At 39.7% G+C, this 16,113-nt stretch overlaps 1 long non-coding RNA gene across 1 annotated transcript in view; it reads left to right on the plus strand.

Annotated features, from left to right (window-relative positions):
- Window positions 1–16,113, plus strand: part of LOC125570114 — a 35,829-nt gene that overhangs the window by 17,431 nt on the left and 2,285 nt on the right. The window lies entirely within an intron of this gene.

Genomic DNA, 16,113 nt, shown 5'->3' on the forward strand with positions numbered 1-16,113 from the left:
ATAAAATTGTGTTTTTAATATTATATAAAATTTTATATACGCCTAGTATACATGTACATATATATATTTTCATGCAACTTATAGTTACTCAGTCTGTGTAATTATTAAAACTATAACTGAATGTATAATCATAAAGTGTATGAATTAATTTATTGTAATAAATTACTATTTATCATATTTATGTATTGTCAAAAAATATTCAGTTACTTTCAATATCAACACTTTTAAAAATCGTCTGACAAACACCATATATATCTAAATGCCTGACAGTTTCTGAATAAGTTCAGATGAGAGAAATAAATAAGCTCTAAGGATTCTACTATCTCACACCTTCTACATTAAAACCAGTTTTCCCATCACCTTTATAAGCAATTTATAGAAAAAATAAGATGAAAGAATATATGTAATTGTAAATAACCCAATAACCACATATTTACAATGAATATCCTGCTGGACCAATACTTACTCCCATATTAGGTACATATTATTATATATTTATAAAATGAGAAAAATACAGAAAGAAATTCTTGACACAGAAATAGCAAAAAAAATAACCTTTCTTTCTACCTGTGAATGTCCCTGTTTGAAAAATATATTCCACATATTATAATATCACTTTTACACTTAATGTTCATAATGAAAGAGCTTGCATCTTCAGTGTAGATTCAGAGTTTTATCACTGATTTGCATAAATATTATGTAAAGACATATAGCAATTATTTCACTTCAAAAGACCTGTCTATAGGAATATTGTACTGGATTTTTTATTTTACATGTTGTATATTTCTGTATAATATTAGATCTACTTTTGCAGGTCTATAAACATAAATGTTTATTTATAAATTATAAATTTAAGATATATATAGATCTACATGTAGATATATGCTTTGACACTCTGACAGGCCTATAACAGACCTGACCATAATTGACATTGTAATAGATCTAGAGTAAATAGTAGATTCTATGTTTACTACTGCCGCCTGTATGTTATTATACTAACCGTGCAGTGTGCTTTATGTGGCTGGCCTTTCACACTCTGGATACAAGGAAACAGCCGTGACCATTCGCGATTAAAAACCGTTTTGGAATGCAACCTTTTTTTCTTCTTCGGTGGTGATTTACTAGGGTCAGCATAATCATTATCTTCAATTTCAGCAATGTCGGAGTCAATAACCTCAAAGTCTACATCACGATCGCACTCACTACTGACACTGGATCTACTTGACCCTTCTTTTATTCTATCAGACATTGTCAACTTTAGTTATCAACTTTATATTAACAGATTCTAGACTTATGAAGTTGTGGAAAATTGGGAAAAAACGTCAAAATACCTGCAAATATTAAGAGACTAAACACATGTGTGAAACTAGCGTAAACAAGTTACAAAGCAATGTGTTTCCGCCAAATACAGCATTTAAAAAAGCTTTCCTGGTTGGCTCTGACTCTTCATTAGCCACAGTGCCTCTTAGCGACAGTCCTTCTGACATTAGCCAATCAAACGGCTTGATACAAGAGGGTCTCAGTGACGTTTTCGTTTTGCTAAAATTATTCTGGAACAGCTGTTTGCGGTTTCGTTCGATTGATATACACGGTAACACCGTGTCACGGAGGGAAAAAGATTTCATCAAAAAATTTTTCACATAAGCGGGTTTTTTATTATGCTGGCGGGTCCGCGGGTTTGGTGGTTAATTTGCGGGTCTGACCCGCCAGATGCGGGTCACTTGGGAGGTCTGGAAAGAAATCTACTTATATTTCCTGACTGTCAACAGTCATTGTGCCCTTTTCCATCAGTTCATTGATCTCTTCAAAAATTGGCAGAAAAGACGTTTTTAGTGTACTGTAGGATATTTTTCTGGCCCATTTATTATGGCAATCGTGTGGTTGAATCTTGATGACATAACTCACACCCCAAATTGGAGTAGAGTGAATGAGAGCATCATGGAGTTTGTTGTTTTTGTCATTCTTGCTCCATCTTCACTCAGTTTGACTTGAATAGTTTCATTTTTTTAAAGCTGTCGCCTCTTCAAGTAGCAACCTGATATGCTCTGTGAGTGTTGCTGTAAAATTAAACATGGCACATGGAAACTGGACTGGAAAGCTTTTTGTGTCAGGCTTTGTTTATATCAACTCTGGCTTGTTTGATTAAATAGGATCTTGGTAGATCCTAGATCCTTGTAAGTTCATGATATAATTCATCCCAAACACAAAATTTATCAAGTAGAAATAAAATTTGGTCAACTTTATCCTTTCCATCTTCGCTGAGTTTCTTGTATCCTTTTGAGTTAACAGGAGTGTCATATTGCAATTTGTGGATAGAACAATCTCACGCTTTTAGCTTGATCTCTTTAAGCTCTAAACCAAAGTGCTTACAATACCAGAGGGCATATCTCGCCTTGTTTTCCAACTGCCTGATCTTCCTCCCCTGTTGCTTTTTACCAACTTCATCAATTTTATTTGCCGTTTGTGCACTGTTGTTGTGAAGATTGTTAATATATTTAGACAATTCCTTATTCACTAAATCCAGATTATCAATTTCATTATCCAAGTGGTCTATTTCTTCTATCATTTCTTCATTCAATTTCTCTTTCGCTTTTGACAAGGCACTGTCCTCTTTTTTCCATTCTTTAATTCCCTCTTTGCATTCGTGCACCTGAGATTTCAGATCTTCTACTGACTCAAGCTCTAAACCAGAAACCTTTTTTCGTAGTGTCTCCTCTAGCATGTGGTCACAAGTTGTCCTGATCATGATAAACCCATCTTTGAATGTTGCATTCAGCATGTCAATACAAGCTACAGTACCATGGTCCAATGGGAAAGGGATCTCTAAACAAACCACAAACTCCTGCTTAGCAGCAGCCTGTTGATAAATATTGTGGAAACTCGGAGCCAATTCTGAGCTCACAGTCTAACTGCTTGTCTTGATAAATTTGAAGAACTTCAGACATTTTTTTTTTTCAATTTTCTCCATTTGAGACCATTTAATCCTCCATACAAATCGGGCATAAATTTTATTTGAACTTTGGCGGGAAATTTTGACAGAGAGAACCCTGGGGCAGCACACAGGCTTCCCTTTTTCAATAATAATGGAAGTGCGGCAGTCTTTCGGAGGTTGGAAAACATAATATGCGCAAATTTAAACAAAATGTATTTTAGAAAGGCTTCATGGTTTCCAGGGCTCGAAATAGAAAAAAAAATTGTTTTTTGGCAGGTCATAGCAAATTTTGAACTGCCAAAAAATATTTTGACCTGCCCCATTTTTTTACTGTAGGTGTGAGCATGTTAAATTTAAACTCTTGTATTTGTAATTTCAACTCTCAAAACATTCAGTTTCGTTTGACAACATAATTTTAACATGTATCTATGACATCTGATTGAGGTAGGATCCTTTTTGATCCAGTTGTTGGTTCTTTTCGTGGTCCACTTGGCTCTACAGAAGGTCTTCTTTGGGTGGCACACTTATTACACCATCTTGAAAGGGCTGGCTTTGGGTCAAATTGTTGTATTGCACTTCCCTCCTCGGTGATTCTGAGCAGATTTTCAACTCTTCTCTCTCCTAAACAATTTCTCCAGTCAGTATGGACACAATTCATGGCTGAGAACATTCGTCCAAGAGTGGCATTGCTAATAGGAACAACTAACAGAATCTCAACAAGATGTAGGATATTGCTGAGCGAGTCTTTCTTTGAAGAAGTGAAAAGTTTTGCCCATGCATCAGTGTACGTAGCATCTTTAAGCCCTGTTGTTGCAACTAATTACTGCCATTTCCAAAGCTTTCCCTAACCCTTTGTTCCCTAAGTTCTTCTTTTGCAATGACAAATGCAATTTCTAACAATTTAGAAAGCCTTTCCCTCTCCGTGTTGTTTAGCTTGTAAATTGCTCTGCCGATCGTTGTTGCAGCATATGAAGGGAGTGGTCCAGGTGTCTTCCTAAACTTTTCCTCTTGTTCTAGTCTCAGCCAATTTGTGTGAGTCACTGTTGAGATGGGTTGTTACAGTTTCTTTCTTAGTGTTGGACGTACCACAGCACCATGCACTGTTGTAGTTCCGTTGCGCTTTTAATTTCGACTCGTGTTTCAAACCGATTTTGCATCGTATCTTTGTCACAAACGTACTTCCATCTCGAGTCTCAGATTCTAAAATCTCGAGCCAATCATTGTATCCCCAGGAGAGAAGTGTAGACTTCTCCGTTCTTCTTACCGTTTTCTTGTTGCTCGACGCCATATTATTTCTTTTTTGCGTGCATGTTTAACAAAAATAGCGATACCAAGATACCAAATAAATATGGAAATATATATTAACGCAGTGTGCCGCAGTCTTTCATGTGTATTACCAAATATGGCAAGCCCTGCCGCAGTCCACACAGGGATCCCAACAATCCACTATTCAAATTTGATGTGTAAAGCGATTTTTTTGGGAAACAACGACTACAACTTGTAGTACTAGAAAACTTGTGGCACATTTTGTGTCTGTGGTGTTGTTTAGCTGGGCCGATGTCCAAATTCAATCAAACATCGATTACTTCTAATTCCACAAAGATGAGTGTAGAAATAACGCTTTCTAAATCTTCTAATACTTCCAACTTTAATTCATTGTTATTTTCATTTTAATTGTGACAATCGATTCGGAATTCATTGCAAAAACATGGTATTTTTGGCCTGCCATTTGCTTTTGGCAGGCCTTATTTTTTTTGGCCTGCCAAGTGCTAAATTTGGCTTGCCATATGGCAAGTGGCAGGCCGCTATTTCGAGCCCTGGTTTCTCTGTTTCAATCCCAGAAAGCTGTGGGGCCGTTTAAAAACAAAATGGGGAACGGATGAACGGATGAGCACACTGTTTTCCCTGCTTCGGTCTGTATTTTAAAGACAACAACAAAGGTTCCTTAACTAGGCACAACTACATCAAAAGTTTTATATTCAGGAAGAAGATTGGAAGGCGCTACTGCCTATTGTTTTGGCCAATTTGATGGGAGTAGAGTCCGTTTCGATAATTTCGAGTTGTAGTGGCGTCAGCTCCGCGTGGCGGAAATATCCGGGAAAACTTTGATGAAGTACTCACGAATTCCACAAGAATAGGTTTTTATTGCATGTAAAAACTTGGGACGCTTTACAGCAAGTTTGGGATAGGGCGGCGCTAACTTAACCCATCTGATTTTTGTGAGCCTTAGGGGATTTACAAGTTTGCTGCGTTTATAAGGCTAAGGCCACGTGATCGCTAGGGTTACATTGATCGGTGACGTAATGAGATTACTACAAATAACTAAGGGGTTATCCATGGCATGCGGATGCCGTTACACTGCTTCCCTAGATTTGTCTACATTTATTAAAAAATTGGAGTATAAATTGCTTTAAAAATGTTCAGATTCAAATCATTGAATTGCGATGCTAATTGATTGCTTATTTTGGTTTTATTAATCATGATATTTAATTTAGGATTTGTTAATTGATAGCCTTAATTAGATTATATGATTGCTTGTTATAAATGAAGCTGATATATTTTAGTGATATAGGGATTCCTGGGAATGTCCTTTATATCTTGAAAATTGGAGAGTGTTCATTGTGTCATAGACTAAGCTGACTAATCTTCCTTTGGTCATAGCAGGATAAGCTTGTGGATGGGACGCTTGAATCACTTGTGTTGTCCGTCCTTTGCAGCTGTCACTTGGACTTTGCGTACTAGGTTATCTTTGCTTGGGGACACCTTGGAGACAATGGCAAGCGGCCACTGGTTACGAGGTAGATCTGGGTCTGTCATGAGGATCTTCTTCTCGTAGATTAGGCTGTGGCTTGTTCCACTTTTGGCGACTCTGGAGCAGTGTGCAGTACTCTCGTCGCCACCGTAGCTAGAACAGGTTTACTAGATATTGGACTGCGCCCCATCGCTTTCTGGAGTACAGGTCGGGGCGCTTGAAGTTGCCCGGGGGCGGGAGGACGACCTTGGTTTTAAGCATGAGGAGATGATTTGGTGTCAGAGGCTCTGCTGCTAGAGGGGCTGACAGGTTCTCCACTGTGAGTGGGCGGCTGTTGACGATGTTCTCAGCTTCTGTTATAAGAGACTCATCGTCCAGCTGACGAGCGTGTTCGTGAAGTAGTGATGTTAGCTCTGAGCAAATTGTGCGAATTTGGCACTGCGATACACCTCCCATGTGAGAAGCATGCGGGACATTCATTTTGAAATAGTCATAGTGTTGGGTGGATAGGAATGACTTGATGGATTCTAGGTCGATCTTTTGAGCTCGATGTTTCGAGCTCATTGCTTGCTCCGACGAAGTTTGGTCCTGATCCGAGCGCAATTCGCGGACCTTGCCCCTGCATGCTATAAATCTTCGAAGCACGTTGATGAACGAATCTGTGCTCATGTTATTTAGCATTTCCAGGTAAATCGCTCTGGAGACCATACATATGAACACCAAACCCCACCGCTTTGCTTCACTTCGTCTATTCTTCACGTAGAATGGACCAAATACATCCAGTGCGGAATAGCTTAATGGTGATGATGGTGTCACGCGTTCTGTCGAGAGGTCGCCCATCTTTTGACCTTGCGTGATGCCTTTGAATTTGCGGCATGTAATGCACTTAGCGATGGTGTGTGGAAATGCAGATCTACTGTTTACGACATGGTATCCTGCTTGCCGTATGGCGTTGTGATGGCCTTCATGTGCTCTCTTGATTCTATTTTTTTTCTCTTTATTTCCTTCTATCGTAGTGGACTTCTGTGAAGTCAAGCTCCATCATTTGCCGTTATTGCTGCGGGCTTGTCATATCTTTGGATGGTGTCGTGCGGACAAAGGGCGGCTGTACGGTAGTATCACTTGAGGCGTTGTGCTCGATTAGGACTTCTCTCTACCGGCACACCATTCACATGCGCTGTCACGTCATCATCCCCGTCTTTGCAACTTCGACCGATTACCGTCCATCCAAACTTGTATTCTCGGCCCAGGGCTCTTCAGGGCTCCCTGCGATCACTTCAGTTGCTTTGAAGGCTGCAGGGACGTTCCAAACCTAACAGTAGTCCGATTTCTTTGTCCGGTCTGTATGCAATCTGGTCGGCGATGGGTGCGAGGTGGGTCCACTGCTTCGGTACTTCGGGTCTAGCGATATCGCTTTGTGCGGCGGGGATGTACTCGCGTGTGTATGCATACCGAATCCTGATGTGTGCGTGTTCGTTTTCGATATCTTGAATTCAAAGACCTCCTATTTTTTTGTGCGAATTGTGTTGCAGCCGACTATAGTATTGACTTTAAGGTCGAGCTCCGATGCTGTTATTTTTAGCGGATAGGGGGATAGGGGATATTTTCGCTGATTGGGGTGGGCGCGTTGGGGCATTTGGCCATTCTTGGCTTTTTATTGTAGATAGGCGCAAGGCTGGGTTTTTATTGTGTGTAAAAACTTGGGACGCTTTACAGCAAGTTTGGCCTAGGGCGGCGCTAACTTAAACCTGTGTGAACCCGTCGATTTTCTGGGAGCCTTAGGGGCTTTACAAGTTTGCTGCGTTTATAAAGCTAAGGTCACGTATGGCTAGGGTTTACATTGATTGGTGACGTAATGAGATAACTAAGGGGTTATCCATGGCATGCGTATGCCGTTATGCAGCGAACAGGACTACCTTTTAAACGACTACTTTTATGCCTGATTACAACGAAATCTCAAGCGAACAGCTAGAACTAGAAGGCCTAAGCTTAAGATTAGAAAAAAAATAAAATATCTAATCAATTTATTTATCTACTGTAATCTGTTTTAGCTTTACTCAACTTTTAGAAAAAATATTGTAATGAATTCTATATTTCTAGTAATGTTGATTTATTTAGATTAATAAATTACTTATAAATATTATATGTTTATTTTTTATTTAACTAAATATCAAAGCTCAAGGCCTGTCAATAACTTCAAACTTGACAAAAAAACTTAACAATCTCCCAAGCCGGGTGTGAATCTCCCCAGTCATGTGTCAAAAGTCAATGTTTCATATGTAAATAACATCATCAAAACTGCCATGCAAGGGAAAGATGGTATAATGCACTATTTATGTAAAACGTAGTTTTCAATGCACTAGCAATGTAGCAAGTCATACCAGAAGTGATAAGCTAGTAGCTAGCAAGAACATATTTAGACTCTCCTCTGGTTCTTATTGTATGTGAGCATCACAGATGCTTTTATGTAGTCCTCCAGAGCTGCCTCTTGCTGTGCCGACAAAGTAGCGAGGAGGCTGAAAACCCTTTCAGCAGTAGCAGAGCTAGGCTGGACAAGTGCCACCTTCCTGGCCAATGCAGCCCAGTGTGGAAGAGTGTCTTGGTGTGCTGCCCACCATGTTAGTTTATCTTCTTCGTTATCACAAGCAATGCCATCAGCAGCACCAAATACAGTGGCAGCTCCGTTGCCAATGCAGCAATCATGGCATCATTAACAAATAAAAGGTTTTTCAACTCTTTGAGGGAACGAGCATCAGGTCTCAATGACAAATTGTATATTAAACTTCTCTCGAAAGAAGTTCAATCCAGGTTGAACATAGGCCTTTGCCTCGGTAATTAAGCGATTCTTCAGGGCAGCATCACCATCGGCAATCTTCCTGGCAAAGGCTAATGCACGGATAATGGCCTACAGCAAAAGCATGCTGGACAGCTGACAAGCGCTAAAAGCATGTAAAGATGAGTAGCACATCTCCTGCAAGTTAATACGTTGCAGTGACAAATTGCACACCAGCATCAACCAGAACTGCAAGTTCAAGTCGAAGGAGTTGTAGTTCTTGTGGGTCGTTAAAAATTTCCAGAAGATGCCGGCGATTCTGGGGAGAAAGATTGTCATTCTCTCGTAAGAAGGGTGCCACATCGCCAAAGTAATCTGAAACTTGTTTTAGCACCTCCCACTTGCTCCACTAACGTGTTACTGTGGGAACATATATTGATTTCCTTGTTTTCTGTTTCCAAAGAAGTTTAGTATTACAGCATTGGGAGAATGAATTCACCTACAGGCTTCCCACCCACGTCCCTGAAGGATTTCTAAGGACATACGAATTCGCGCAAATAACTGTCTATTAGTTATATCTTTATTCTCTAATTCATGAAATAAACTTAGTTGGGATGTAAATGTATCCGTCTGTGGTGTTTTTTTTTTCCCTAGAAGCTCAATTTTACGAGTTTAGAGCGATACCAGCCTTATTTCGTGTCGATACTAAGTATGTTAATGACACAAGGCTGGAAACTTAATTCTGACTACCTCAGATTTTAAGCAGTACGAAAACACTAACACCGGTACAGGATGGGAGAGGGATGGAACTATCCCCGAATCGAGTTTTTAAGCAATCTGCCTAAAATCCTGTGAGAAATGATTTTTTGAACGTCAATTTTAACTTTCCGTCGATGATCGGGACATAGCAGCAGGTCAAATGGCATCCTTGGAATGTAATTGGCATAGACAGCGTAGCCCCACACCACCCTAGACACGACTTGTCTTTCTCACAGTTTCCTCACTAACTTCTAAATTATGAGCTATTGTGTGAAATGTAACTTGTACAGCTAAGGGGAGTACATGCGGACTGTCGACGTTTGCTACCTGTCGATATGGAAGAGGGATTGAGAAGGGACAAAAGAGGTCTAGGCGATGTTTCAATGTTAAATAACTAGAAAAACATTTTTTTTCTTTCAAGTGGATTTACGCAGAACATATCTTACGCAAGATTTTGCCAAGAAATCGGTATCTTGCTAAACGCTATATGCCACCATATTTAAATATGTATTTTTTTGTACGTCCACATATCTTCGTTATTATTTTTTTTTACCGTTGTACTGTTCATAAGGCTGGATTATTTTTTGTTGCTTAAAATTTCTACAGATGTGTTTGTTTTCTGATTGTAATTCATTTGAACAAATTAGCAACTAATGCGCGCAGCAACTGATCAAATGCCATGTCACTCGAAACAGACATACCCTAGTTCGGTTTAAGCAAAAAAAAAACTGCTGTAGCCATAACGCAACGTTTTGAAAGGTATTGAACAGTTTGCTTTCTAGAAAGAGTTAATGTCACCAAGCTCCTTCGAAACAGGAGTGTTTCCAACTCGAAATGTAGTGAGTGTGTACTCAGTTATGGTATTCTCTTTAATACGAAAGTATCCGGTAAAATGTCCGCATTTTTTCTCCGCAGATATGTTGTTGAGTTGTGATTGTAGGCTGTCCACGAAAATTTGCGCAAATTTCGTACAAGTGGAACTTGAGCTCAAATTATTCTTGACTTCCTCTTTAAGTAGAAAAGTCAAGTACAAAACTTCTTCAACTTTAGGGATATGTGTAATATGTAACGCAGGTAACACAAATGTTTGTTGTGTCTTATCTTCTATTTCGAGTTGATTAATGGATATCTCACATTTCTTCGTATAGAATATACGCATATAGCAATATTATATATAGCATATAGCAATATTTCATAGTGCTTTGCTTTTGCTAAGATTAGTGGCCCCCAAAGCGTCGCTTTCATTTTCCAACTGTGAATTGAGTGTCCGCCTTAGTTTAACGGAGGCTGGCGGTGTTCCTCAACCTTGGGGGTTCTAATAGCATACATTTTACCCGTTGACAACTGCGAGTTAGATAGTCTTTGGAAACTCCGTTGTGCACGCGACCTTTTACAAAAACGCTAAGGTGTGGTCGTTGCTATTGCCTCGATAACATGAAGGATCAGCTCTGCTTTGCCTTGCAAAAAGTATTTCTAGTCTTCTGCGTTGGTTTGTAGATTTCTTATCTGCCAAAGCTTCTTTGACTCCGTCTCGTATTATGTTTCGTTTTGCAGCACTGCTTATATTTTGGCTGCTAATAGAGGCCATGCCACAATTTGCTTAACAAATAGCGTTTTGATTGCGGATTCATGCTATGGCAAAATGCTTAGAGCTTGTAAGAGAATCCTTAAGTTGATTCACAATTTCTGCTGACAATTGTTTTTAGTATCGATTTGTGGTGATGGGAATTCACTCATGGTGAACTCTTTCTGGACTTTGTGCTTTCCAATGTTTTCGGAACTTGTAGAATAACATATTATTTTAATTCTGGTTTCAAACTATATATCTAGTTTTTGTTTAGAATATCTAGTTGTAAGCAAAATTTTCTAATATCATGTGCATAATCGTCGAGTTCTTCAGTTGGTCCTTGTCTTCTATTCTCTAGAAGCTGAAGTATGCGCCATTAATCAGCGGCAGATGCATATTTTTCGCAAAGCGCAGTTATCAATTCATCGATTGGTAGTCTATTTCGGGTTTCTTAATAACAATACCAAGTTAAGGCACTCTCTTTAAGCAGTAAAGGAAATGAATGATCTTGCTTATTTTCATCCCAATCTGTAAATATAGAAATGACCTAACGAATTCGGAAACATGAATTTATGAATCTTGATCGGTAAAAACTGGAAGATCCATGATCAATCAATTCTCTAGATGATAGATAATTTCGGTACATAATTTCGAAACATCGTTTGATGAAGGGCAAACAGAAGACGAGTCATTAGGGTCAATTCGCTCATTCATAAAGAAAGTAATCGCAAAATAATCACACGAAAATATTTTGAAACACGCTTTCACAATAATGTCAGAGTAAGCGCAAAGACTGTTTTTAAGTGTGCGCTAGAAATGTGCCATATAACGAGAAAATTAAAGAGTATTTGCCCAACAAGAAAATTTGTTTAGCTGATTTAATATTGTTCGATGGCTTGTGTCCTTAGACAGCGCGGCTTTTCTTACTTGCCTTGCAGCATTCCAAACAACCAGACGAGATGATCTGATGATCATTGTTGCGATGATCTCAGACCGTGTTCTCGATTCACTTGTTCGGGGGTCATAGCGGTCCTCTAGAAATTCCTCCGACCTGTTGTGTTTGGTCGAAGCTCGGGTTCTATCACCAGTTGTTATGTACTCCTTTTCTGTTTAGTCTACTTCTTCTTGCTTGCTCAGAAGCTTGGGTTCTCCATCAGTTGTAACATATTTTTTTCGTGTTCTCTAACAAACTAAAGGCCTTACAGGGTGTGTACAAGATGATTACAAGATGATTTTAAGAGGATTACAAGAAGATCTGGGATATCGTACCGCATCCCTTTTCATCCCTTGCTGTGTTTACACTTGAGCGTTAGTGGTTAACTGAACCCCGGTTAGGAGAAATGCGTTTACACTTGAAAACTTAACCTCGGTTGATCATTCAGCTGGAACAGCGCCGGTGTTATCAGTTTGAATCCTGAGGTCAAATTGCTGCTGCTGCAAATTGCCGCATTTTGGACAGAAATCAAAGCAAGTTTCAAGAGCGATTCCACATTTGCTGCAAAACATGGCGGACACGGGGCGACTTGGTAACCGATACTTTATTTGATAGAGGAGGGAGCCTAGGTCGAATGTGTTTTGAATGCGAATTTGTTTTTGAATTTGCGAATGTGTTTTGGATTTGCGAATGTGTTTTTGAATTTGCAAATGTGTTTTGGATTTGCGAATGTGTTTTGGAATTTGCGAATGTGTTTTGGATTTGCGAATGTGTTTTTGAATTTGCGAATGTGTTTTTGAATTTGCGAATGTGTTTTCATCTTTTGCGAATGTGTTTTCAATTTGTAAATGTAATTTGCTATTTGATTTGTGTTTGACCCCTGTGGGCCACCGTAAATCTTTATCTACGCATGGTTGTATTTTTGCAGGCACTTTTATAACTACAAGATACAGCGTCTTCGCTTGTAGATGGTTCTTACTCTTCTGCAAAAATGGTCCATCAGTTGCGAGTAGTTTTTAGTCAGATTCGAAAGGATTTTTTGTATAATTCGAGTCTTAGGCAAAGCGTTTATAGACCGATTTGTTTATAGCCTAAAAAATCACCACAAAATGATAATTACTTACCGTGCTTCCATATATATTGACGCTATGAAGGGAGCCTCTTCCAACGTTGTCTTCTTCTGGGCTAGTACTTTATGTAGCTTTCAATATAGTGTGCCCATAACAAAACAAACATAACAAGGCAACCCGCTCTTCGATAATCTATTCATAACACTAACAAGCCTACTCTTGTGTTTAGCCTGACGTTTGTTACATCTCTGTTACATGATACTAAAGTGTGAGATAGTAAAGTGTGCTATTACACTACACCATCTTTTCCATCAAGATGCTGGTGCCACCAGCCTCTTGTTTGTCCACTCCCTCTATGTCAACAATAATGTTCAGGTAGTGTTTCATTATTGTATTTAAACACAATATTTTTCTGAGAAACCAGTTGAGTCCACTCGGCCATCCCCGCAAGCAACTAGAGATTCATTTCTGAAGATGTTCTATATCATCTCCTCATTGTCTCCCACTTGTCAGTTATGGCAGGGACCACATTATGGTCTGTTTCCTGGTGTACACGGATTTCGAGCGAAAAACAATGTTCCCACACTTCATGAACAGTAGGTTCTTCTCTAAATTGTTCCCTGTAATCAATATTGATCCATGAAAAGAATAATCTGCCCTTGTTTCTTACAAAGGACCCGGAAGGAAAGTCATACACCATAATGGTTATTGTTGCACTTTAATCTGACACTGAGTGCAGCAGCCTCCAGGTGCAAATCTTAGGTTGATCTCCTCTTTGTGCACCCTAGGGCTTGGCAAGGGCCCTCGAGGAGTCCTTTAATCAGTGGAACTTCCACTCATGCACTTTCTCATTTATATTTTCGTTTTCTTTTTGTAAAAAAGGTGACTTGTGGTCAATGAGAATGGCTACTGCTAACTTTAGCCTTGATTTTCATTTTATGTTTATTCTCCAATGCATTAAGCTTATATTAGATAAATTGAAAATATCTAGAGCACCGTTACCACACCACCACCGGGCACCGTTATAGAGACTCAGATAAAATTGTTGTGACATGATATACATATTTTATATATTTTGACTAAGCTTTGGACAATAATTGTATGGAAATGAAATTCAGAAATAGGCACTTTTTTTAGCAAAATGTTAAAAAGTGTTAAAAAGTACTAAACGCAGCTAGAATCGCCAAGATCGAGCTCATTAAATCCGGTCATCAGCTTGAAAATGATTATATGTTGGAGGAAATAAAGGTGTGAGATATTAAAATGAAGCTTCAGTTGCCATGTACTGTAACTGCAAACGTGGCTGTAGCGGGAACCGCTGAGGACACGTCTCCTCCCATAAAGAGCGTGTGCAGGGGAAAGTGGCAATTCCGGACTCACATAATCCCTGACAAGTTTGCCGTCTTATTTGTCCTCACTTGACTGAAGTTCTAGTTATCCATCTCCCTTATTATCCTCGGACACTAGTTACTCTAGTTTTTCATCCCACTTATTACCTTCAGTTACCGTGTATCTGCCAACGTGGCTGTAGCGCCAACTACTAACGATTTCTCTTCTCCCATAGGAGCATTTGAAGGAAAGTGGAAATTCCGAAAGTTACTCTAGTTTTTTATCCCACTTATTACCATCAGTTACCATGTATCTGCCAACGTGACTGTAGCGCGAACTACTAACGATTTCTCTTCTCCCATAAGAAACGCAGACCAGCTACATCTTTCTTGCTCGTGGCTCCCGGCACCTTCATCGCCTTGTTGATGTGTGCTCTCTTTATTTTTTCTGTGTGGCCAAAGCGCCTCTTTAGGAGAGCAATTGCCGACTCGTAATTCGCCGCCGTCAGGTCAAAACCTGCCACCGCTCCCCATGCCAAGCAGAATTCTTAAGTAATTAAACTTGTCGACAGTGGCCAGGCGAGGATTGGAATGGGTACTGCTTTTGAATCCACCCCAATCCATCCCATTTTTTGGGTCACCTTCTCCTCTTCTACATTTCCTTCGGTGAAGGCGTCATCGCTGGACATCAATTCAAGCACTTGATTTTTGGGGGTCTTGAGGATCATTAGCAAGTCTCTGAGTACTTCGACCGCGCTCTTTTCCTCGCACCCCTCGGCCATAAACCTTGTCACAAAGACTCTGTGTCCCGCTCTAGTTTTATTCTTCGATGTTACAGTCGCCATTATTCTATCCGGCTCGATCTGGAAAATTTGTTTCCCCATGCAAAAAAAAAAGTCGGCTTGAAAAATGATCTTATGTTTGAGAAAATAGTGGTGTGGGATATTAAAGTGAAGCTTCAGTTGCCATGTAACTGCCAACGTGACTGTAGCGCGAATTGATAACGACTTCTCTCCAATACGAATACGTAATGGGGGAACTGGAAATTCAGAACTTTTGTGATCCCTGAAGAGTTACTGTCGTCTATTTCTTTGTCTTAATGCACTTTAGTTCCTGTGTTACATCCTGTGTAACATGCCATGGCTCGCATCGGTGTCTAATCTGCGCTGTTTAACGACTAACGATGACTAACCTAAACAATTCAGAGCGATGAAGACCTTTTAGAAGACGACAAGGGAGTTAAGACGTTTTGACCTTTTTCTTTTTCGTTGGCTTTGTGGGCGCAGGGAGGTTAAATTCTCCCGTATTCCTCTTCTTCCGTCAGAGCTATTAAAGCTTTGGCGGGTATCTTATAAAGCATCATAAAAATCAATTAATTAATTTTCATTTTTTGCCTTACATGAAACCCTATAAATACATTTTAATGCTATTAGTTTTCGGTGGCCTTGATGCCGTTCTTTAAAACTTAAAGACGTTTGTCATAGGCGTCGGCTCTGGCTTCTTGCCTACGGGGAAAGTAAAACAACCTGATAGAGGATTTGCACTCGACTCGCCGCTTGGGGGTCATTTTGCTCTGGTTTGGTATCAGTGTTAAGGCAGTGTTTACTGTAGGATGCACTGTGCTGAGGTGGCTTAACGAAGATGTGCCGTGTGTCAAAAACAGGGTAGTTTGCTCTGTCATAACCTGACAACCCTGATTCCGTGCCAACTTTGTAGCTTGGAGTACTCGACACAAGGTAAACTTGCTGTGACCTTGTGTCGACTTCTAGTTTCTTGCAGGAAAGGCCCTTTTTGTGACACCCACACAAAAAGCTTATTTTGTTAAGCTCATCTTTCTATAACACGGCTGCTAATTACTAGCTATCTATGGCAGAATTTCACAGAAAGAAGTAAAACAGCCTTTCCAATAAAACAAACTTTGCCTCAAGCTTTCGTACCAGGCATGGTTGCTCTTAAACAACAATAGAATTCAAGTTGGCTGACAAAAGATGTTTATAC

The sequence above is a fragment of the Nematostella vectensis genome, chromosome 8 (genome assembly GCF_932526225.1).
Source record: "Nematostella vectensis chromosome 8, jaNemVect1.1, whole genome shotgun sequence".
Taxonomy (NCBI): domain Eukaryota; kingdom Metazoa; phylum Cnidaria; class Anthozoa; order Actiniaria; family Edwardsiidae; genus Nematostella; species Nematostella vectensis.